Genomic DNA, 25,249 nt, shown 5'->3' on the forward strand with positions numbered 1-25,249 from the left:
AAACAATGACTGGGTTCCCAGAGAGGTCAAAGAAGAAATAAAAAACATCATGGCAACAAATGACAATGAAAACACAACAATCCAAACTCTATGGGACACAGCGAAAGCAGTCTTGAGAGGGAAGTTCATAGCTCTACAAGCCTACTGCAAAAAAAAACAAGAAACAATGGTAATAAATTGTTAGAAAGAGAGCAACAAGAAAAGCCCAGCATAAGCAGAAGGAAGGAAATAATAAAGATCAGAGTGGAGATAAACGACATAGAGATTAAAAAAAAAAAAAAAAAAAAAACAATACAAAAGATCAACAAAACCAAGAGCTGGTTCTTGGAAAGGATAAACAAGATTGATGAACCTCTAGCCAGGCTCACCAAGAAGCAAAGAGAGAAGACACAAATAAACAAAATCAGAAATGAAAGGAGAAATAACAACAGACCCCACAGAAATACAAAGGATTGTTTAAAAATACTATGAACAACTCTATTCCAACAAACTGGACAACCTGGAGGAAATGGACATATTCCTAGAAAAATACAAACTTCCAAAACTTAATCAGGAAGAATCTAAACATCTCAATAGACCAATAACTATGGAAGAAATTGAAGCAGTCATCAAAAAGCTTCCAGCAAACAAAAGCCCGGGGCCAGATGGCTTCACAGGGGAGTTTTACCAAACATTCAAGGAAGAACTAAAACCTATCCTCCTCAGACTATTCCAAAAAATTCAAGAGGAAGGAACACTTCCAAGCTCATTCTATGAAGCCAGCATCACCCTAATACCAAAACCAGATAAAGACAACACAATGAAAGAGAATTACAGGCCAATATCCCTCATGAACATAGATGCCAAATCCTCAACAAAATTCTAGCAAATCGAATTCAGCAGTACATCAGAAAGATCATACACCATGACTAAGTAGGATTTATCCCAGGGATGCAAGGATGGTACAATATCCACAAATCAATAAATGTGATACATCACATAAACAAATTGACAGATAAAAAACACAGTCATATCAATTGATGCAGAAAAAGCATTTGACAAAATCCAACACCCTTTCTTTTTTTAAAAAAAATATATTTTTTATTGATTTTTTACAGAGAGGAAGGGAGAGGGATAGAGAGTTAAAAACATCGATGAAAGAGAAACATTGATCAGCTGCCTCTTGCACACCCCCTAACTGGGGACGTGCCCGCAACGAAGGTACATGCCCTTGACCGGAATCGAACCTGGGACCTTTCAGTCCACAAGCCGACACTCTATCCACAGAGCCAAACTGGTTTTGGCTCCAACACCCTTTCTTGATAAAAACTCTCAGCAAGGTAGGAATAGAAGGATCATACCTCAACATAATAAAAGCCATATATGATAAACCCACAGCCAACATACTCAATGGGCAAAAACTAAAACAATTTCCCCTAAGAACAGGAACAAGACAGGGATGCCCACTCTCACCACTCCTGTTTGATATAGTACTGGAAGGATTAGCCATTGCAATTAGACAAGAAGAAATAAAAGGCATCCAAATTAGAAAAGAAGAAGTAAAGCTGTCCTTATTTGCAGATGACATGATATTGTATATAAAAAACCCGAAAGACTCCATCAAAAAACTAACAGACAATAAATGAATTCGGCAATGTAGCAGGATACAAAATTAACGCCAAGAAATCTATGGCATTTCTATATACCAACAGTGAACTTACAGAAAGAGAGACTAAAAAAGCAATCCTATTTTCCATCGCACCAAAAAAAATTAAGATACTTAGGAATAAACCTAACCAAGGAGGTAAAAGACCTATACGCGGAAAACTACAGGACACTGAAAAAAGAGATAGAGGAAGATGTAAACAGATGGAAGAACATACCATGTTCATAAATTGGTAGAATCAACATCATTAAAATGTCCATACTACCCAAAGCAATCTATAGATTCAATGCACTCCCCATTAAAATACCAACAGCAGCCCTGACTGGTTTGGCTCAGTGGATGGAGCGTTGGCCTGCGGACTGAAGGGTCCCGGGTTCGATTCCAGTCAAGGGCGTGTACCTTGGTTGCGGGCACATCCCCAGTGGGGGGTGTGCAGGAGGCAGCTGATCGATGTTTCTCTCTCATCAATGTTTCTAACTCTCTGTTCCTCTCCCTTCCTCTCTGTAAAAATCAATAAAATATATTTAAAAATAAAATAAAATAAAATACCAACAGCATATTTCACAGACCTAGAAAGAACTCTCCAAAAATTCATCTGGAATAAAAAAAGACCCCGAATAGTCACAGCAATCCTGAGAAAGAACAAAGTAGGTGGGATCTCAATACCAGATTTCAAACTGTACTACAAAGCCACTGTTCTTAAAACAGCCTGGTACTGGCACAAGAGCAGACATATAGACCAATGGAATAGAATAGAGAATCCAGATATCGACCTAAACCACTATGCTCAATTAATATTTGACAAAGGAGGCATGAACATACAATGGAGTCAAGACAGTCTCTTCAATAAATGGTGTTCGGAAAATTGGACAGATACATGCAAAAAAATGAAACTAGACCACCAACTTACACCATACACAAAAATAAACTCAAAATGGATAAAGGACTTAAACATAAGACGGGAAACCATAAAAATACTAGAGGAATCCACAGTCAGAGAAATCTCAGACATATGCCGAAGCAATTTCTTCACCGATACCTTTCCTAGGGCAATGGAAACTAAAGAGAAAATAAACAAAGGGACTACATCAAAATAAAAAGCTTTTGCACAGCAAAAGAAACCATCAACAAAACAACAAGAAAGCCCACTGTATGGGAGAACATATTTGCAAATGTTATCACTTATAAAGGTTTAATCTCCAACATCTACAGGGAACTTACACAACTTAATAAAAGAAAGATAAATGATCCAATAAAAAAATGGGCAACGGACCTAAATAGGATCTTTTCGAAAAAAGACAGAAGGAAGGCCAAGAGACATATGAAAACATGCTCAAAGTCTCTAATTATCTGAGAGATACAAATCAAAACGACAATGCGATACCATCTCACACCTGTCATAATGGCTATCATCAACAAATCAACAAACGACAAGTGTTGGCGAGGATGTGGAGAAAAAGGAACCCTCGTGCACTGCTGGTAGGAATGCAGACTGGTGCAGCCACTGTGGAGAACAGTATGGAGTTTCCTCAAAAAACTGAAAATGGAACTCCCATTTGACCCAGTAATCCCACTCCTAGGAATATATCCTAAGAAACTGGAAACACGAATCAGAAAGGATATATGCACCCCTATGTTCATAGCAGCACAATTCACCATAGCTAAGATTTGGAAACAGCCTAAGTGCCCATCAGCAGATGAGTGGATTAGAAAACTATGGTACATCTATGCAATGGAATACTATGCTGCTATAAAAAAGAAGGAATTCTTACCATTTGCAGCAGCATGGATAGACCTGGAGAGCATTATGTTAAGTGAAATAAGCCAGGCAATGAAAAAAACATACCACATGATCTCACCATTTATGGAAAATAAAGAACATTATAACCTGATGAACAAAAAGATAGATACAGAGGCAGTAAAGCACCGAACAGACTGTCAAATTACAGCGGGAAGGTTAGGGAGTGATGGGGAGGGGGAAAGAGATCAACCAAAGGATTTGTATGCATGCATATACGCACAACCAATGGACACAAGACACTGGGGGGGTGGGATGAGGGCATGGGACAGGGGTTAGGGGAGGCTGGGGGAAGGTCAATGGGGGGAAAAAAGAAAATATAGGAAAATTATATATATATTTTAATATAAAAATTGTCAATAAAATAACAGTAATGGGAGGTTTTTCCTTTCTTTTATCTGGTTTTCAATTTTTTTTCAAAAGTGGTCATGATACCTTTTGTAATTCAAGAAGTATGTTAATGCCAGCACTTAGTGTTATAAGAGTGGAGAGAGTGACAGGGAGAGTCGGGGCAGCCACATAGATGTATGAACCGGTGCTGCCTCACGGAGGGGTTTGCACTGCACGAAGCGGTGCCGTCTCACAGGGGTTTGCTTCTACACACAGACTGGCCAAACCTCAACTGTGACCAAAGTCACAAAGGAAACTCACATGGCACAGAAGTCTCTACTGCACTCACAGAATTGTAAACATTCAATTCTTAGTATGGAAGAGATATTTCTTTTAATGCCAATAACATTTCAATTACTTAAAAAATGTAACAGCTTCCAAATATTTACAAAAGTTCACAACTATTTCATTTTGAAAGGCCCAGTTTAATTTATCCAAAAATGTAGGTTTCATTTTCAATAAGTGAAAGTAAGATTAATAACATTTGTCTCCTTGAGAATTCTAAAACTCAAAACAAAAGTCCATTCCCTACTTCTACTAGTAAGAACAAACATTCCAACCCTGGTGTATTGAGGCACCCTTTGCCCCCAATTCCAGGGCCTCTCCTGTCTGTTTTGGGGACAGTCCAGTTACAGTGACGGGTCATGCCATCTTCTGCCTGGTTGACAGAGAGCTTAAGAAAACAACTTGAAGCTTGTTGTTCTTGGCATTCACCCCTAGTGCTTGCTTTCCATCCACAGTTCTCATCACACGCCGACAGGACTAACACAGAAGTCCGCACGGGAACCAGCTGAGGGAAACCCCTTTCGCACCCTTTTCCAAGCGTCACTACCGAGCACTGAGCCGTGGTCACTCAGAAACATCCCAGAGAGAATCAACAATGGGGACCACAGAGCAGCCGCCGGAAAACTCAGGTATAGTTTATGGTGGAGGTGGAGGCTACCCAGAACCTCAATTGAGTCAGCAAACTACAAGAGCACCAAGCTGCTAGCACAAATAAATAGCCAGATAAATGACACATTTTTTTAAAATGACACATTTTTAAGAAATGGAAAACTGCACAGCCAACTATAATTTTGTTCAGATTAGATTTGCAGAATGTGAAAATTGGTGAGTTGATGATGAGTCACCTGTCATTCCTTAGCCTTGGAAAAGACATTTCAGAATCAATAATTACTTTCCATTTGTGTATAAAAAGTCTTTCTAGGGACCTAAAATTCACTCTTTTTTTTTTTTTAAATATTTTATTGCTTTTTTACAGAGAGGAAGGGAGAGGGATAGAGAGTTAGAAACATCGATGAGAGAGAAACATCGATCAGCTGCCTCCTGCACACCTCCTACTGGGGATGTGCCCGCAACCAAGGTACATGCCCTTGACCGGAATCGAACCTGGGACCTTTCAGTCCGCAGGCTGACGTTCTATCCACCGAGCCAAACCGGTCAGGGCTAAAATTCACTCTTTAATAAAGTTAAAAGCATAGAACCAGTTTTCGTTGTTTATTCAATTCTTTTTTTTTTTTCTTTGAAAGAGAGAGAGGGAGAGGAAGGGAGGAGGGAGGGAGGGAGGGAGAGGGAAGAGAGAGGGAGAGGAGAGGAAAGAGAAACACTGATTTGTTGTTCCACGTATTTATGCATTCATTGCTTGACTCTTGTATGTGCCCTGACTGGGGATCGAACCCGCAGGCCGTATGGGGGTGATGCTCTCCAGTGGTCGGCAAATTCATTAGTCAACAGAGCCAAATATCAACAGTACAACAATTGAAATTTCTTTTTAGAGCCAAATTTTTTAAACTTAAACTTCTTCTAATGCCACTTCTTCAAAATAGACTCGCCCAGGCCGTGGTATTTTGTGGAAGAGCCACACTCAAGGGGCCAAAGAGCCGCATGTGGCTCACGAGCCGCAGTTTGCCGACCACGGCTCTAACCAATTGAGCTACCCAGCCAGAGCCTGTTTATTCAGTTTTTTTAAAAATATATTTTATTTATTTTTTACAGAGAGGAAGGGAGAGGGAGAAAGAGCCAGAAACATTGATGAGAGAGAAACATCAATCAGCTGCCTCCTGCACACCCCCCACCAGGGATGTGCCTGCAACCAAGGTACAGGCCCTTGACCGGAATCAAACCTGGGACCCTTAAGTCCATAGGCCGACGCTCCATCCATGCAGCCAAACCGGCTAGGGATGTTTATTCAGTTCTTAATTACTAGGAGCAAATGACCCATATCTGTATATTCTGATTCAATTAAGTCTGGGATAAGCCTGGGGCTTGCTAATCTCCGCAGGTGATTCTGATGTATACAACAGCCAGCACTACTGAATAGATCTGGATTTTCTTTCATTTCATTGTCTTTGTGTAAAGCTAACGACATAAAGAAGAGACGTTTAATCTTTATCAAACATCAATATAATGTGCTACAATTAACTAATTCATCTGGAATTTATTTTCCTTTTATCTCCACTGTGATTGTTTTCTCTTCTTTGCAATTTTCAGAATGCACATTTCTCTCATCCAAGGATTATCTAAGATTTAAACCCAGGGCGGTTTGCTCTGCACAGAGCTTTGCACAGTGTAACAAGTCTGCTCGTAAGCAAAGTTTGGGTAACTCCAAGGTGAAACTACACTGATGTTTTAAAGCACAGCCAAAGACGGGATAGGCTGCCACCTGGGACCACATCTTCATCCTCTCCAAGCAGGACTGGCACAGAGAGTGATGTCTCCAAGTTGGTGACAGAGGTCATTCCTGACTTCATCACCCTCACAAGAACAATGACCAACTATTCATGGATAAGACACCATGAGGAAAAGCTCAGAACACGGGCACGGCTGAAGCACCCTGCACCTCAGAGAGCCAGACAAACATTACAGGGGTAAGAGGAGCTGCTGCACTGACTGCACTGCCCCTCCCCCAGCCAGCACAGCACCTGCGGGAGAGCTCTCCCTCCGCCAGCACAGCACCTCAAGGAGAGCTCTCCCCTGAGCCTGCAGAGCCCAGGGCCGACATCTGTACTCCAGTTCCATCCCATGGGGATCACAGGGGGGTTTATGGGCTCCACCACTAGGAATCTGATTGTGATGGAGAAGGGGCAAAGGACCTGGCAACAACCACCACTCGGGACTTAGCAGACCAAGTTCCTACCTGCAGTCCCAGGAGGAGTCCCAAGCAGCTGCTTCCCTTACCTGCAAGGCCAGGTGGTGGCAGTGTGAGCAGGAGCTGGGGGTGCAGGTCTGCAGCTGGGAGTGTGGTCTCCCCCGCTCAGGGAGAGCAGCTATTTTATAGCTCTTCCCACAGCTGATGTGGCTCCTGACCCCTCCCAACCAGAAAGCCTGACCAGGAGCACCTGGGAGGTGGCTTGGAATTGGCCATCCCCATCTACCCAAGGAGGGGAGCTCCTTCACAGCCCCACCCAACCAGGAGGCCTGAGCAGGAACACATGGAAGCTGCTTAGCCTGGCAATGCTGGAGCAGAAGGCAGAGCTGATCATCTGCAGAGCAAGCCAGTGTCCTGTTCAGTCAGGGAAACTAATGTGTAGCCCATTGCCGAGTGCAGCCTTCAGCTGCCTGGACCTAACCAGGCACTTCACAGGAAGCTGAGTAGCTATCTAATCTCCCTGCTCACGGGGGCACTTGAGCACAGAGCACATTCTGTGGTTTCCCAACCTGCAGCGCCTGATTTGGGTCCCTAAACAATAAGCCACCCAGGCACTGGGGCTTGTTCTGCTGCCCCTCCATGGGGGCATGGGAACTAATGCAGAGACCCACCCACTACTTAGTATCCTAGTACCAGCGGTCTAGTAAGCCTAACTAGAGAACCCAGCAACTGCCCACCCTTAGCCTCACTTGGGTGGGAAACCAAACCAGCACTCCTGACTCCCGACAGCAGCACCCCCCACCCTGACCTCAGGACTCAGGCAGTGGCTTTGCCCCAAAATAGACACTGATGGCAGGGTCTACCTGCCCAGGGATGTTACCAGCAGACATATTCAAAACCCCAAACTGGTCTGTCTAGTGAAAAACTCACCCAAAGCAAACCTGTGAAGTCTGGGAAAGAAAATTGTTTACTCAGATGCACAGACACCAATGTAAGGAATCAAGGATCATAAATAAAAACAGGTAAACGTGACACCACCGAAAGGAAGCAAAGCACCAGTAACTGACCCTAACAAAACAGAGGTCTGTGATCTGTTAAAGAACTCAGAATAACCCCCTTAAGGAAATTGAGTGAACTACAAGAACACGAACAACTAAACAAAATTAGGAAAATAATGCATGAACCAAACGAGAAGTTCAACGAAGAAACAGAAACCATTAAAAAAAATCCTAGAGTCCAGCCGGTGTGGCTCAGCAGTTGAGCGACAACCCAGGAACCAAGTGATCACAGGTTTGGCCCTAGCTGGTTTGGCTCAGTGGATAGAGCGCCGGCCTGTGGACTGAAGTGTTCTAGATTTTATTCTTGTCAAGGGCATGTACCTCGGTTGCAGGCTCCTCCCCTGCCTGGGCCCTGGTCAGGGCAGGTGCAGAAAGCAACCAATTGATGTGTTTCTCTCACATTGATATTTCTGTCTTTCCCTTTCTCTTCCACTCTCTCTAAAAATCAATGGAAAAATATCCTTGGGTGAGGATTAACAAAAAAAAAAACCCAAACAAAAAAAGAGGTCACGGGTTTAATTCCTGATCAAGGCATCAATCCCAATTAGGGGGTGAGCAGGAGACAGCCAATCAATGATGTTTCTCTAGCATCAATATTTCTATCTCTCTATCCCTCACTTCCTCTCTCTAAAAACAAAAATAGTCCTAATCGGTTTGGCTCAGTGGATAGAGTGCCGGCCTGTGGACTCAAGGGTCCCAGGTTTGATTCCGGTCAAGGGCATGTACCTTGGTTGTGGGCACATCCCCAGTAGGGAGTGTGCAGGAGGCAGCTGATGGATGTTTCTCTCTCATCGATGTTTCTAACTCTTTCTCCCTCTCCCATCCTCTCTGTAAAAAAATCAATAAAATATATTTTAAAAAATAAATAAATGAAAACATATATTTTTTAAAAATCCTGGAGCTGAAAAAATGCAAGGACTATACTGAATAACTCAATAGGGAGCTTCAAAAGCCAATTTGACCCTGAAGAAAAAATGACCTAGAACACGGGACATTTAAAATTATCTAGTCAGAGTAGCAGAGAGAGAGAGAGAGAGAGAGAGAGAGAGAGAGAGAGAGAGATTGAGAGAGAGAGAGAGAGAGAGAGAGAATGAAGAGTTGCTCTGGCTGGGTAAGTCAGTTAGTTGGAGTGTTGTCCCGATATGCCAAGGTGGCAGGTTTGACCCATGATACAGTAATCATCAACCAATGAATGCATAAATAAGTGGAACAACAAATCAATGTTTCTCTCTTTTTCTTCATTCCTCTCTCTCTCTAAAATAAATACATAAAAATTAAGAAAAAACGAATGAAAGGAGTGAAGAAAGCCTAAGGGATTTATGGGACACAACCAAAAGAAACAATAGCTGCAATATGGGAATTTCACAAGGAGAAAAGAAAGAAAGTATATTTAAAGCAATAATGGCTGAAAACTTCCCAAACCTAAGGAGAGAAACGGACATGCAAATCCATGAGTTACAAAGGACCCCAAATAGGTTGAACCCTAACAGGGCTGCACTGAGACACAGTATAATTAAATTACCAAAAGTCAAAGACAAAGAATTTTGAAAACAGCAAGGAAAAATGTTACATATAGGGGAACCCCTGTAAGACTATCAGCAGATTCAAAATATTGAAAGAAATAACTGTCAACCAAGAATACTATACCCAGTAAATCTGTCTTTCAGAAATGAAGGAGAAATAAAAATTTTCCTGAACAAACAAAAGCTGAGAGGGAATTCATGGCCACTAGAAATCCTAAAGGGTTCTCTTTGAGTGGAAGTAAAGGGACACTAATTAACATAAAAAAATAACAACTGAGTGGAAAACTCACTGGTAATGGTAAATATATGATCAAAGATAGATTCTGTAATATGGTAATGGTAGTGCATAATTCACTTACAACTCTAGTTTAAAAAGTTAAAAACCAAACATATTAAAAATTACCATAACTAGCCAAAACCGGTTTGGCTCAGTGGATAGAGCGTCGGCCTGCGGACTCAAGGGTCCCGGTTCGATTCCGGTCAAGGGCATGTGCCTTGGTTGCGGGCACATCCCCGGTAGGGGGCGTGCAGGAGGCAGCTGATCGATGTTTCTCTCTCATCGATGTTTCTAACTCTCTATCCCTCCTCTCCCTTCCGCTCTGTAAAAAATCAATAAAATATATTAAAAAAAATATTTAAAAGTTCTTTAAAAAAAAAAAAATTACCATAACTAAAATAATGTTATTGGATACACAATATAAAAATATGTAAACTGAAATATCAATAACTTAAAATGTGAGGGAGATGGTTGCTTGGCAACATTCTGTGCTGTCCACCATGTTCTTAAGCAGCAGCCTCTTGCATCTCCGGATGCAACTGCGTTTCGTTCTGAAAAAGTCTGTTTACTCTGTGACTGTGATTGGAGCTCCATTCTCACGGGGACAGAAAAGAAAAGGAGTGGAATATTGGCCTGCTGTATTAGAGAAGCTGGCGTGATGAAAAGGCTCTCCAATTTGGGCTGCGGTCTAAAGGACTTTGGAGATTTGAGTTTCACTCTAGTCCCCAAAGATGATCTGCACAACAACCTGATAGCAAATCCTTGCTCACAACCAGGAACTGTCTGAGGTAGTTAGTAGAGCAGTATCAGGATGCTACAGCTGTGTCACAGTGGGAGGAGGCCACAGCCTGGCAATTGGTCTCATTAGTAGCCACGCCCGGCACTGCCCAGACCTCTGTGTGATCTAGGTTGATGCCCACACTGACATCAATACACCCCTTACCACTTCATTTGGATGTCTCCATCGACAGCTGGTTTCACTTCTCCTCAGAGAACTGCAGGATAAGGTGCCAAGCTCCCAGGATTTTCCTGGATTAAATCTTGTATCTCTTCCCCAAGTATTGTGTATATTGGTCTAAGAGATGTGGACCCTCCTGAACATCTTATTTTAAAGAATTATGACATCCAGTATTTTTCCATGAGAGACATAGATAGACTTGGTATCCAGAAGGTCACGGAACAGACATTTGATCTGCTGATTGGCAAAAGACAAATGCCAAACCATCTGAGCTTTGATACTGATGCATTTGACCCTACACTGGCTCCAGCCACAGGAATTCATGTTGTAGGGGGACTGACCTATTGAGAAGGCATGCATATTACTGAGGAAGTATACAACACAGAGTTGCTGTCAGCACTGGATCTTGTTGAAGTTAATCCTCAGTTGGCCGCTTCAGACAGAGGCCAAGGCTACAGCTGGCCTGGCAGTGCATGTGATTGCTTTAAGTTTTGGTCAGACAAGGGAAGGAGGGCACAATGTCTATGACCAACTTTCTACTCCCAGTTCACCACATGAATCAGAAAATGAAGAAGATCCAAGATGGCGGTGTAGGTAAACACCTAAACTGCTGCCTCGCACAACAGTTTCAAAACTACAACTAAAAGTCAAAACATCTATCACCCAGAACCACGGGAAAGCTGGCTGAGTGGAAGTTCTACAACTAGAAGGAAAGAGAAAAGAGCATTGAGACGTGCACAAGCGCTGAAAAGCTGAGGTACGCAGGCGCGCAATCCAGGCTGGCGACACGCGTTGCTTTTTTCAACCCAAAGGGAGACAAGCCCCCAATTACTCTGAAATCCAGTTTCTAGGGAGATGCGGGGGACCCAAACTCCTTCGGGGAGAAGCTAGACTGTCTGCCATCGGGTCGGAAAGTGAGGGTGGCTTGCCTGCAGAGCTGCGCGCAGGAATAATTGTTTACTGTGCTGGGGCGCAGAACGCGGGGACACAGTCGGAGACGCAGAGCCGGCTAACTGGCAGCCATCTCTGTTTGCCATGCCCTAGCCTAGTGACACCCTGAGACCCCGCCCCGCACAACCTACAAACCCACCCAAGCTCCAAGCAGCAGCTTTAGCATATGAATGGCCTGTCCTATCGCAGCTTAACCTAGCAAACTTGCAGCCCAGGTCAAACAGCTCCAAAACCTCCAAACCCTAAGCAAAGAGGAGAAAACTGTAGTTCCCGCTGTAGTGCCTGCTGGGTGGCCTCAGACAGTAGCTGACCTGCACTGGAGATCCATAAGTCAGTGTACTGAGTGGTCAGTGTGAGACACCAGATTTCAACTCCTCACATCCGTAAGTGTCACATTCAAGAGGCAGACTCAGTGAGCACCAAAGCCCCACTGAAACAAGTCCTGCACCATAAGTGTGTCTCCAGTGCAGCAGTTCTTCTATTATAGACACAGCAGGTCCTCACAGCCAATTGGCCTAGAGGTCAATTCCTCCGAGTGTACCAATAGCAATCAAGGCTTAACTACACCAAGCCTTTGCACTCAGCCCACAAAGGGGTGTACCAAGAGCGTCCACCTCAGGTGATTGGGGAGTCTGAGCTACTGGCCCCTATAGGCCACCTACCACACAAAGCCACTCCATCAACACAGGGAAGCAGCCAAAATGCGGAGACAAAGAAACATGTCACAAATGAAAGAAATGGAGGAAAGCAAACTACTGGACGACATAGAGTTCAGAACCACATTTATAAGGTTACTCAAGAATCTTCTAAAAACCTCTGAGGAACTTAGTGAGACCTTTAAGGATCTTAATGAGAATGCCAAAAAAATGGAAAAGGACCAGTCAGAAATTAAGCATACACTGTCTAAAATAAAGAATATACAGCCCTAACTGGTTTGGCTCAGTGGATAGAGCATCGGCCTGCAGACAAAAGGGTCCCAGGTTCGATTCCGATCAAGGGCATGTACTTTGGTTGCAGGAACATTCCCAGTTGGGGGTGTGCAGGAGGCAGCTGATCGATATTTCTCTCTCATCAATGTTTCTAACGCTCTATTCCTCTCCCTTCCTCTCTGTAAAAAAATCAATAAAATATATTTAAAAAAAAAAAGAATATACAGAAACTCAACTGTAGATCAACATACCCCAAGAATCAAACCAAAGATCTGAAATATGAGGAAACAAAAAACACCCAACCAGAAAAACAAAAAGAAAAAAGAATCCAAAAATATGAAGATAGTGTAAGGAGCCTCTGGGACAACTTTAAGCGTACCAACATCCGAATTTTGGGGGTGCCAGAAGAAGAGAGAGAGCAAGATACTGAAAACCCATTTGAAGAAATAATGACAGAAAACTTTCCCTACCTGGTGAAAGAAATAAACTTACATGTTCAGGAAGCGCACAGAACCCCATACAAGAGGAATCCAAAGAGGACCACACCAAGACATATCATAATTAAAATGCCAAGGGCAAAAGACAAAGAGAGAATCTTGAAAGCAGCAAGAGAAAAACGGTTAGTTCCCTACAAGGGAGTACCCATACGACTGTCAGCTGATTTCTCGGCAGAAACTATGCAGGCCAGAAGGGAGTGGCAAGAAATATTCAAAGTGATGAACAGCAAGAACCTACAACCAAGATTACTCTACCCAGCAAAGCTATCATTCAGAGTTGAAGGTCAGATAAAGAGCTTCACAGACAAAAAAGAGCTAAAGGAGTTCATCACCACCACACCAGGATTACATGAAATGCTGAAGGGTATTCTTTAAGAAGAGGAAGAATAAGAAAAAGGTAAAGATTATGAACAACAAAATGACATCAAATACATACCTACCAACAAGTGAATCTAAAAATCAAGTGAATACTCCAACATTTTTTGTTATTATATGTTTATTTCTAGTCTGCAGAGGCAAGGTTTTTTAAAGGAAAGAAATGGGGAAAAAAATAGCTACAGAGGTAAAGAGGCATTGAACAGACTGTCAAACTACAGCCGGGCCAAAACCGGTTTGGCTCAGTGGATGGAGCATCGGCCTGCGGACTGAAGGGTCCCGGGTTCGATTCCGGTCAAGGGCATGTACCTTGGTTGCGGGCACATCCCCAGTGGGAGGTGTGCAGGAGGCAGCTGATCGATGTTTCTCTCTCATTGATGTTTCTAGCTCTCTATCCCTCTCCCTTCCTCTCTGTAAAATATCAATAAAATATATTAAAAAAAAAAAAAACTACAGCTGGAAGGCAGGGGAGGTGGCGGGGGGGGGGGGGGGCTGTAAGAGATCAACTGAAGGACTTGTACGCATGCATATAAGCATAACCAATGGATACAAGACACTGGGGGGGGGAGGGCAGGTAAAGGCATGTACTGGGGGGTAGGGGAGGCCGGAGGGGAGGTCAATGGGGAGAAAAAAAAGGAGACATATGTACTACTATTTGTAATACTTCAAACAATAAAAAAAATAAATAAATAAAAATCAAGTGAATAAAAAATCTGAAAAACAGAATGGACTGGTGAATATAATAGAATCAGGGACATAGAAAGGGAGTGGACTGACAATTCTCAGGGGGAAGGGAGTGTGAGGGGTGCAGAAAGAGATTGGACAAAAATCTTACACCTATGGATGAAGACAGTGGCAGGGGGTAAGGGCAAAGGGTGGGGTGGGGAATCAGGTGGAGGGGAGCTATGGGGGGAATAAAAGAGGAACACCTGTAGTAATCTGAACAATAAAGATTTATTTTTTTAAAAAAGAAAATGAACGTGTGAGAATTTAGAAAATACTGTATGCTGACAAGTTTGTCACAATGGGCATTTCAGAGTTGTGAGGTGTTTGAGGGGGCAGATACTACATGGTCATCTGGGTCAATACTGCCTTAATGAGAACATTTGTGTATTCTCACAATTGTAAAATTTCCTCTCTCTCTCCATTTTGGTGACCAATGATACTACTGTAAATGTATTTGTGTGTTTTTTTTTTCTTTTTTTGCAATTCATGGGGTATTAATATGTTGGAGTACCATGTAAATTTAAAGAAGTCATAAACAGCATTTATTACCTTAGTATAATTTGAAAAAAAAAATGTGAGGGGGAGAAGTAAAAGAGTAAAGTTTAGGAATAACAAGCTATCAAACTTGTTATCAATTTAAAATAGGATATTATGAGAGTTCCAAAATGGTGGTGGAGTAAGTGGAAGCTACATTGACACTCTCCTAGGACCAAACTGGAATTACAACTAAAATATAGAAAAATGATCCTGAATAACCAACTAAAGACTAGCTGGAAAGAACCTGATAACCAAGGATGGAAAGTGGAGCCTGCACAGAGATTGGTAGGAAGTGTGAAGATGTGAAAGGGTGGCCCAGGCTCCCACAGACAGCAGCTGAGGGTCTGGAGGGATAACTCAGCTGTGGGGGTTCCCACTGAGAATATGGGGTCTAAACCCCAAACTGGGCTCCCCAGCCCAGAGCACCAGAACTGAGAAAGGTGCCCACATAACATGAAGCTGTGAAAAGCAGCAGGGTTGCTGTCTGCCAGGGAGAGATGGCTAGAAATGCAGGCACCCTCTGAAAGAGCCTACACACAACATTTCATGTGCAGCCACTCACCTTGGGTTCTGGCAGAAGGAGGTAGAGTGGACTGGAGCTGTGGGAGCAGAAGCCAGGGTTGGGGGCCCTGGAGTTAGAGCTCAGAAGGCAGAAACCCTGGTTTCTTGTACTGCGTCATTCCCTCACACTGTGGAGGACATCTTTCTTGGGCAGACATTTACCTTCCAGGCAGCTTTTGCCTAGGGGGGAAGCAATTGCCCCACCCTGCTGGAAAACCTCTGGCTCCACTCTGTGGTCAATAGCCTGAAGATAATCAAGACTGAATACAATCTGACTGCAGGCAGAGGTGGATCTCTGGCGGCTTTGAGTTTTCACCTGATCTATTTCTGGACACAGGGCTAGGAAAAGCAGACCTTGGTGCACATCTGGTCCTTTCCAAAGGCACCAGCCCCAGCAGAGGGAACCATAAGCTGTGGATAGCCGATAGCTCCACACAGCACTTAGGGCTAGTCAGAAACAGTATGTGACACTGTCCTGCACTAGAGATTGGGAGGCATAGCAGATCTGCCCAATACACAGACACAAACCTAAACAGGCAGCCAAAATGGGGAGACAAGCCCAAAACAAAATAACAAAATAATTCTCCAGAAGAAGAGCTAAATGAATGGAGATAAGAAATTTATTAGACATAGAGTTCAGAATAATGATAGCAAAGATGCTCAACAGCATGAGAAAGGATATAGTAATTATGAAGAATGACATAGCACTAATAAAAAACACAGTGGAAGGAATACACAGCAGGTTAGGGGAAACCAAGGATTTGATCAGTGAATTAGAAGACAGGGTAGAAAAATCACTCAGAGAACCAAAACAACAACAACAACAAAATGCCAAGCCAGTGTGGCTCAGTGGTTGAGTGTTGTCCTATGAACCAGGAGGTCATGGTTCGACTCCTGGTCAGGGCACATGTTTGGGTTTTGGCTCGATCCCATGTTGGGCATGCAGGAGGCAGCCTATCAATGATTCTATTATTATTTTTTATATTTTGATTTTTACAGACAGGAAGGGAGAGGGTTAGAGAGTTAGAAACATCGATGAGAGAGAAACATCCATCAGCTGCCTCCTACACACCCCCTACTGGGGATGTGCCGGCAACCAAGGTACATGCCCTTGACCAGAATCGAACCTGGGACCCTTCAGTCTGCAGGCTGATGCTTTATCCACTGAGCCAAACCAGTTAGGGCTCTCTCTCATTATTGATGTTTCTATCTCTTTCTCCTTCTCCCTTCCTCTCTGAAATCAAAAGTATATTTTTTTAAAAAGAAAAAACAATTAAAAAATAAGAGGACAGCTTAAAGGAGCTGTGGGACATGGAATGTAACGATATTTGCATCACAGGACTACCAGAAGGGGAAGAAAATTAGCAAGGAATAGAAAATGTGTTTAAAGAAATAATAGCAGAACACTTCCCTAACCTGGTGAAGGAAAAAGTCACACAAGTTCAGGAGGCACAGAGAGTGCCAAGCAAGAACCCAAACATGTCTACACCCAGACACATCATAATTAAGATGCCAGAAATTAAGGACACAGAGAGAATCTTAAAGGCAGCAAGAGAAAAGCAATTTGTTACCTACAAAGAAGCTCCCAGAAAGCTGTCAGCTGATTTCTCATCAGAAATTCTACAGGCCAGAAGGAAAAGTCATGAAGTATTCCAGGTAATGAAAAGCAAGGATCTGAAACCAAGATTACTATATCCAGCAAGACTATCATTCAAAATAGATGGTGAAATAAAGAGCTCCCAGACTAAAAAAAAAAAAAAAAAAAAAAAAAAAAAGGCTACAGAAGTTATCACCACCAAACCAGCACTACAAGGAATGCTAAAGGGATTGTGGTAATGAGGAGAGAGAGAAACATAGCCATACAGAATTAAAATGGCAATAAATAAGTAGCTATCAATAATAACCTTAAGTGTAAATGGCTTAAATGCTCCAATCAAAAGATATACGATAGCTGAATGAACATGAAAACATAACCCAAATATACAAGAAACCCACCTCAGAACAAAAGACTCATACAGGATGAAAGTGAAGGGATGGGAAAAAATTTCAATGCAAATGGAAACAGAAAAAAGTTGGGGTGGCAATACTCATATCTGACAGAATAGACTTCAAAATGAAGGCCATCACAAAAGACAATAAAGGTTCACCATATAATACTAAAGGGATCAATCCAACAAGAGGATATAACCCTGGTAAACATATATGCACCCAATATAGGAGCACCTAACTATATAAAAAAACTTCTAGAGGACTTTAAGGGAGAGATTGACAGCAATATAGTCATAATCAGGGGTTTTAACACCCTGCTGAATTCACTGGATACATCTTCCAGACAAAAAATTAACAAGGAAACAGTGACTCTAAATGACACACTGGATCAGATGGATTTAATTGACATTTATAGATTAACCCCAAAGCTGCAAAATATACATTCTTCTCAAGTGCACATGGGTCATTCTTAAAGACAGACCATGTTAGGACACAAAACAAGTCTCTACAAGTTCAAGAAGATTAAAATCATATCAAGCATCTTCTCAGATCATAACGGAATGAAGTTAGGAATCAACTACAGTAAAAACTCAAAAACATTCAAACACATGGAGGCTAAATAGCATGTTATTAATGAATGGGTTACCAATGAGATCAAGAAAAAAAATAAAAAAACATCCCGGAAACAAATGACTATGAAAACACAACAATTCAAAATCTCTGGGATACAGCAAAAGCAGTTGTGAAAGGGAAGTTCATAGCGCTACAGGCCTACCTCAAAATACAAGAAAAAATTATTAATAATATACTATTTAACCCTACAACTTAAAGAATTAGAAAGAGAACAAGAAGAAAAGCCCAGAGTAAGTAGAAGAAAGGAAATACAGATCAGAGTGGAAATAAATGACATAGAGACTGAAAAAAAAATACAAAAGGTCAATGAAACCAAGAGCTGGTTATTTGAAAAGATAAACAAGATGATGAACCTTTAGCCAGACTCATCAAGAAACAAAGAGAGGCCAAAGCCGGTTTGGCTCAGTGGATAGAGCGTCGGCCTGCGGACTGAAGGGTCCCAGGTTCGATTCCGGTCAAGGGCACGTAACTTGGTTGCGGGCACATCCCCAGTAGGAGGTGTGCAAGAGGCAGCTGATCGATGTGTCTCTCTCATCGATGTTTCTAGCTCTCTGTCCCTCTTCCTTCCTCTCTGTAAAAAAATCAATAAAATATATTTTTTAAAAAAAAAGAAACAAAGAGAGGGGACCCAAATAATTAAAATTAGAAACAAAAGTGGTGAAAAAACAACTGACATCACAGAAATACAAAGAATTGTAAGAAAATATTATGAGCAACTATATGCCAATAAGCTGGACAATGTGGATGAAATGGACAAATTCCTAGAATAATACATCTCAAAAAACTGAATCAGGAAGAATCATAAAACCTGAATAGGCCTGTTATCATTAATAACAACTGATGACATTGAAGCAGTAATCAAAAAACTCCCAACAAACAAAAGCCCTGGATCCAGATGGCTTCACAGGGGAGTTTTAACAAACATTCAAAGAAGAACTAATACCTATCCTCCTCAAACTATTTCAGAAAATCCAAGAGGAAGGAACACTTCCAAATTCTTTTCCTGAGGCCAGTATTATCCTAATTCCAAAACCAGATAAAGACACCACAAAGAAAGAGAATTACTGGCCAATAGTGTGGTGAAGGCCTGGAGTGGGAGGTGGGGATGGGGGGACAGTTAACTACAAGGGGTCAATGGGGGGAAAAAGGGGACATATGTAATACTTTCAATAATAAAGTCTTCAAAATAAATAAAAATAAAATAGTATGTTATAATTTTAAGATATTTTATTAACCACAGGCAACAGATCATAATAAAGAGGTCAAATGATACTAATACCAAAGGACATTAAAACACAAACAGTGACACATACATTAAAAAAAAAACAAGACCCATCTATATGCTGCCTATAAGAAACATTCTTTAGATGTAAGGACACAGATTAAAAGTGAAAAATATATTCCATACAAATGGTAACCAAAATAAGTTGGAGTAGCTATATCAGACAAAACAGAATTTAAAACAAAAACTGTAATGAGCAAAGAAGGGTGCTATATAATGATAACAGGTCAAACCAATATGAGGATATAATATATTTAAATACTTATGCATCCAGTCCTGGCCGGGTAGCTCAGTTGGTTAGAGTGTCATCCAGATACACCAGGGTTGCGGGTTAGATCCCTGGTCAGGGCACATATAAGAATCAACCGCCTGGCCGGTTTGGTTCAGTGGATAGAGCATTGGCCTGCAGACTGAAGGGTCCCAGATTCGATTCTGGTCAAGGGCATGTACCTCGGTTGCGGGCACATCCCCAGTAGAAGGTGTGCAGGAGGCAGCTGATCGATGTTTCCCTCTCATCCATGTTTCTCACTCTCTATCCCTCTCCCTTCCTCTCTGTAAAAAATCAATAAAATACATATTTAAAAAAAAAAAGAAAAGAAAAAAGAATCAACCAATGATGTTTCTCTCTCTCCCCTTTCTTCTCTAAAAAAAAAATCTATTTAAAAATACTTTTGCATCCAACACAGAAGTGCCTAAATACATAAAGCAAATATTATCAGACCTAAGGAGAGGAATAGAAAGCTATACAATAGTAGGAAACTTGAATTACCCACTTATTCAATGGATAGATCATCCAAACAGAAAATCAATAAGGTCACATTGGTTTAAGCATGCTCAACCAGATGTACTACCTGATAGCTACAGAGCATTCCATTAGCAACAATACATATTCTTCTGAAGTGAACATGCAACAATTTCTAACACAGATCATTTTAGACCACAAAACAAGTCTTAATAAATTTAGAGGATTGAAATCATATCAAACATCTTTTCCAACCACAATGGTATGAAACTAGAAAAAACACAAGGAAAACTGGGAAAATCACAAATATGTGGAAATTAAACAACATTCTATAGAATAACCAATGGGTCAAAGAAGAAATCAAGAGGAAAAACACCTTGAGACAAATGAAAATGGAAATGTAACATATCAAATTTATAAGATGAAGCAAAAGCAGTTCTAAGAAGTTCATAGCAATAGATGCCTACCCCAAGAAACAAAAAAGTCTCAAATAAATAACCTAACTTTATATCTCAAGAAACTATAAAAAAAGAAATGAAGCCCCAAATAAGAAAGAAATAACAGCTCTAACTGATTTGGCTCAGTGGATAGAGCAGGGGTGGGCAAACTTTTTGACTCGAGGGCCACAATGGGTTCTTAAACTGGACCGGAGGGCCGGAACAAAAGCATGGATGGAGTGTTTGTGTGAACTAATATAAATTCAAAGTAAAGGAGCGGAGGGGAGAGCAAGAGAACCCTCCGCTCTTTCGGCTCCGCGGGCCAGATAGAATAGCCGAATGGGCCGGATCCGGCCCGCAGGCCGTAGTTTGCCCACGGCTGGGGATAGAGCGTCGGCTTGCAGAATCAAGGGTCCCAGGTTCGATTCTGGTCAAGGGCATGTACTTTGGTTGCGGGCACATCCCTAGTAGGGGGTGTGCAGTAGGCAGCTGATTGATGTTTCTCTCTCATTGATGTTTCTAACTCTCCCTCTCCCTTCCTCTCTATAAAAATACCAATAAAATATATTTTTTTAAAAAAAAGAAAGAGCCGAAACCGGTTTGGCTCAGTGGATAGAGCGTCGGCCTGCGGACTGAGGGGTCCCGGGTTCGATTCCGGTCAAGGGCATGTACCTTGGTTGCGGGCACATCCCCAGTAGGGGGCGTGCAGGGGGCAGCTGATCGATGTTTCTCTCTCATCGATGTTTCTAGCTCTCTATCCCTCTCCCTTCCTCTCTGCAAAAAAATCAATAAAATATATTAAAAAAAAAAAAACTTCTAAAAAAAAAAAGAAAGAAATAACAAAGATTAGGGCAGAAATAAATGAAATATAAACTAAAAAGAATATAGAAAAGATTAAACTAAGAGCGGTTTCTTTGACAAGATAAACAAAACTGATACATTGTAGATAAACTACACACAAAAGAGAGGACTCAAATAAAATCAGAAATAAAAGATGTTGCCAAAACCGGTTTGGCTCAGTGGATAGAGCGTCAGCCTGTGGACTGAAGGGTCCCAGGTTCGATTCCGGTCAAGGGCACGTAACTTGGCTGCGGGCACATCCCCAGTGGGGGGTGTGCAAGAGGCAGCTGATCGATGTTTCTCTCTCATCGATGTTTCTAACTCTCTATCCCTCTTCCTTCCTCTCTGTAAAAAATCAATTAAAATATATTTAAAAAAAAAGAAAAGAAAAAGAAATAAAAGATGTTATAATTGAGTATTACAGAAATACAGGGGATCATAAAAGGCTACTATGAATAATTAAAATCCAACAAATCGGACAACCTAGAAGAAATGGATAAATTCTTGGAAACATACAACCTACCAAAACGGAATCATGATGTAGAAAATTGAAACAGACCTTTTACTAGGCAAGACTGAACCAATAATCAAAAACCTCCAAAGAAACAAAAGTCCAGGACCAGACTGCTTCACAGGCAAACTCTACCAAATATTCAAAGAATACTAATCCTTCTCAAACTCCTCAAAAAATAAAAGAGGGAACCCTTCCAAACTCATTTTACATGGGCAGCGTTAACCTGATACCAAAACCACACAGAGGACACCACACAAAAAATCCCAATATTCTTGATGAACACAGATGCAAAAATTTTCAACAAAATATTTACAAACTGAATTCAAAGACACATTAAAAGGATCATACAACATGATCAAGTGGGACTTACTTTAGCGAGGCAGAGATGGTTCAGCATCCATAAATCAATTCATTTGATACTCACAGTAACAAAAAGAAGGTTAAAATTACAGGAGCATCTCAGTAGATGCTGAAAAAGCATGACAAAAATTCAAAATCCATATATGATTACAAACTGCAAACAGATGGGTATAGGGAAAACGTAATTCAACATAAGAAAGGCAGCATAATATGACATGCACATACCTAGCATCATACTCAACTGTGGAAAGCTAAAAGCTTTTCCTCTAAAGATCAGGAACAACACAAGAACGCACTCTCTCACCACTTTTATTCAACACTAGAGGCCTGGTGCACAAAATTCGTGCATGGGGGCAAGGGGTGTCCCTCAGCCTGGCGTGCACCCTCTCCAATCCGGGACCCCTCGGGGGATGTCCAGGACCACTGGCTCCTAACCGCTCACCTACCTGCCTGCCTGCCTGCTGCCCCTAACTGCTCCCCTGCCTGCCTGATCCCCCTAATTGCTCTCCCCTGCTGGCTTGATCACCCCTAACTGCTCTCCCCTGCCTGCCTGATCCCCCTAATTGCTCTCCCCTGCTGGCTTGATCACCCCTAACTGCTCTCCCCTGCCAGCCTGATCACCCCTAACTGCCTCAGCCCCGCCACGTGGCTTTGTCCAGGAGGACGTCCGGAAGATGTCTGGTCTAATTAGCATATTACCCTTTTATTAGTATAGATCAGCGGTGGGCAAACTACAGCCCGCGGGCCGGATCCGGCCCGTTCGGCTGTTCTATCCGGCCCACGGAGCCGAAAGAGCGGAGGGTTCTCTTGCTCTCCCCTCCGCTCCTTTACTTTGAATTTGTATTAGTTCACACAAACACTCCATCCATGCTTTTGTTCCGGCCCTCCAGTCCAGTTTAAGAACCCATTGTGGCCCTCGAGTCAAAAAGTTTGCCCACCCCTGGTATAGATAGTATTAGAAGTCCTAGCAGGAAAAATTAGGAAAGAAAAAGAAAAGGCATACAGCCCTAACTGGTTTGGCTCAGTGGATAGAGCATCGACCTGAGGACTGAAGGGTCCCAGGTTCGATTCCGGTCAAGGGCATGTACCTTGGTTGCGGGCACATCCCCAGTGGGGGGTGTGCAGGAGGCTGCTGATCGATGTTTCTCTCTCATCGACGTTTCTAACTCTCTATCCCTCTCCCTTCCTCTCTGTAAAAAAATCAGTAAAATATATTTTTTTTAAAAAAGAAAAAAGGCATACAAATGGAAAGAAAGCACAACAGTCACTTTTTCAGATGACATGATAAACACATATAGAAAACTCTAAACACTCCATCAAAAAACTGTAAGAATAAATTTAGTAAAGTTGCAAAATACGAAATCAATGTACAAAAATCTGTTGTTTCTTCACACTAATAAACCATCAAAAAGAAAAATTAAGAAGACAATCCCATTTATAAATGCATCAAAAAATAACTAGGAATAAATTTAATCAAGGAGGTGAAAAACCATATTGAAAACTACAAAACATTAATAAAACAAACTGAAAAAGGCACAAATAAATGGAAAGAAATTTCATGCTTATGGTTTGGAAGAATTAATAATGTTAAAATGTCCATACCTACCCAAAGCAATCTACAGATTCAGTGCAATCCCTACCAAAATTCCATTATCATTTTGTCTAGAAATAGAATTTGTAGGGAAGCATAAAATACCCCAAATAGCAAACCTATCTTGAGAAAGAAGAAAGCTGGAGGAATCACACTCCCCTATTTCAAACTATATTAGAAGGCTATAGTAATTGAAACAGTATGGTATTTGGCATAAAAACAGACACATGCCTGGGTTGCAGACTCGATCTTCAGTAGGGGGCTTGCGGGAGGCAGCTGATCAATGTTGAGTTCAAATCGTGTTTGATGGAGGTCAGAGAGACCTTGCTCGGACTACCCCAGGGAGATCACGTCTCCCAGACAAAGGCCCTCGCTCTGTGCTTCTCTCTCATCAATATTTCTCTCTTATCCCTCTCCCTTCCTCTCTCTTTAAAAATCAATAAAAACATGTTTTTAAAAAATGGGCAGAAGATCTGAATAAACATTTTCCAGAGAAGACATTTAGATAGCCAACAGTACCATATGAAAAGATGCTCAACATCATTAATCATCATGTAAATATAATAAAAGCCACAATGAGATATCACCTCACACCTTTTGACCAATATCAGAAATAACAAGTGTTGGCGAGGAAGTGGAAAAAGGGGGACCTGTGCACTATTGCTGAGAATGTAAATTGGTGCAGTCATTATGGAAAATAGTGTGGCAGTACCTCAAAATATTAAAAATGGAACTACTATATGACCCAGCAATTCAACTTCTGGGTATTTATCTGAAGAAAACAAAAATACTAACTGGAAAAGATATATGCACCCCCCCCCCCAACATGCTCATTGCAGTATTATTACAGTAGCCAAGATATGGAAACAACCTGCATGCATCCATGGATGAATGGATAAAGAAATTGTGGTATCTATAATAATAAAAGTGTAATATGCTAATTAGACCAGGCGTCCTTCCAGACGACCTTCAGACAAAGCCAGGGCTGCAAGGGCAGAGCTCCTTGCACAAATTTTGTGCATCGGCCCTCTATTATCTATAGAATGGAATATTACCCAGCCATAAACAAGAAACCCTGTGCTTGTGACAACATGGATGGGCCTTGAGGGCATTATGCTGACTGACAGAGAGACAAATACTGGAGGGACGGAGGGAGGGAAGAAGGGAGGAAAAACCTAAGCAAAAAACCCCGAAAAATTTGTAAGTATCAGAGGCAGGGGAGGGCAGGAGTGGGAGGGGGAATTGGTCAACCAGTGCAAACCTTCAGTTATAAGATAAATAAATGCTAAGGGATATAATGTACAACATGATGACTATAGTTAACACTGCTTTATGGTATATTTAAAAGTTATTAAGAGAGTAAATCCTAGGAGCTCCCGTCACAGGAAAAAAAAATTTTATTCTCTTTTTTTGTGCATCTTTATGAGATGACAACTAAACTTATTGTGGTAATCATCTGAATATATATATAAGTCAAATTATTATACTGTACACCTTAAACGTATACAGTGCCATATGTCAATTATAGCTCAATAAAACTAGAAAAAT

General features: G+C 41.6%; 1 pseudogene across 1 annotated transcript; it reads left to right on the plus strand.

Annotated features, from left to right (window-relative positions):
• Positions 1–10,279: 10,279 nt before the first annotated feature.
• Positions 10,280–11,335, plus strand: LOC308241315 (arginase-2, mitochondrial-like; annotated as a pseudogene). Its single transcript has one exon. The product of its transcript is annotated as an arginase-2, mitochondrial-like (transcript).
• The last annotated feature ends 13,914 nt before the right edge of the window (positions 11,336–25,249 follow it).

This window comes from Plecotus auritus, assembly GCF_963455305.1.
Source record: "Plecotus auritus genome assembly, chromosome: 1".
Taxonomy (NCBI): Eukaryota; Metazoa; Chordata; class Mammalia; order Chiroptera; family Vespertilionidae; genus Plecotus; species Plecotus auritus.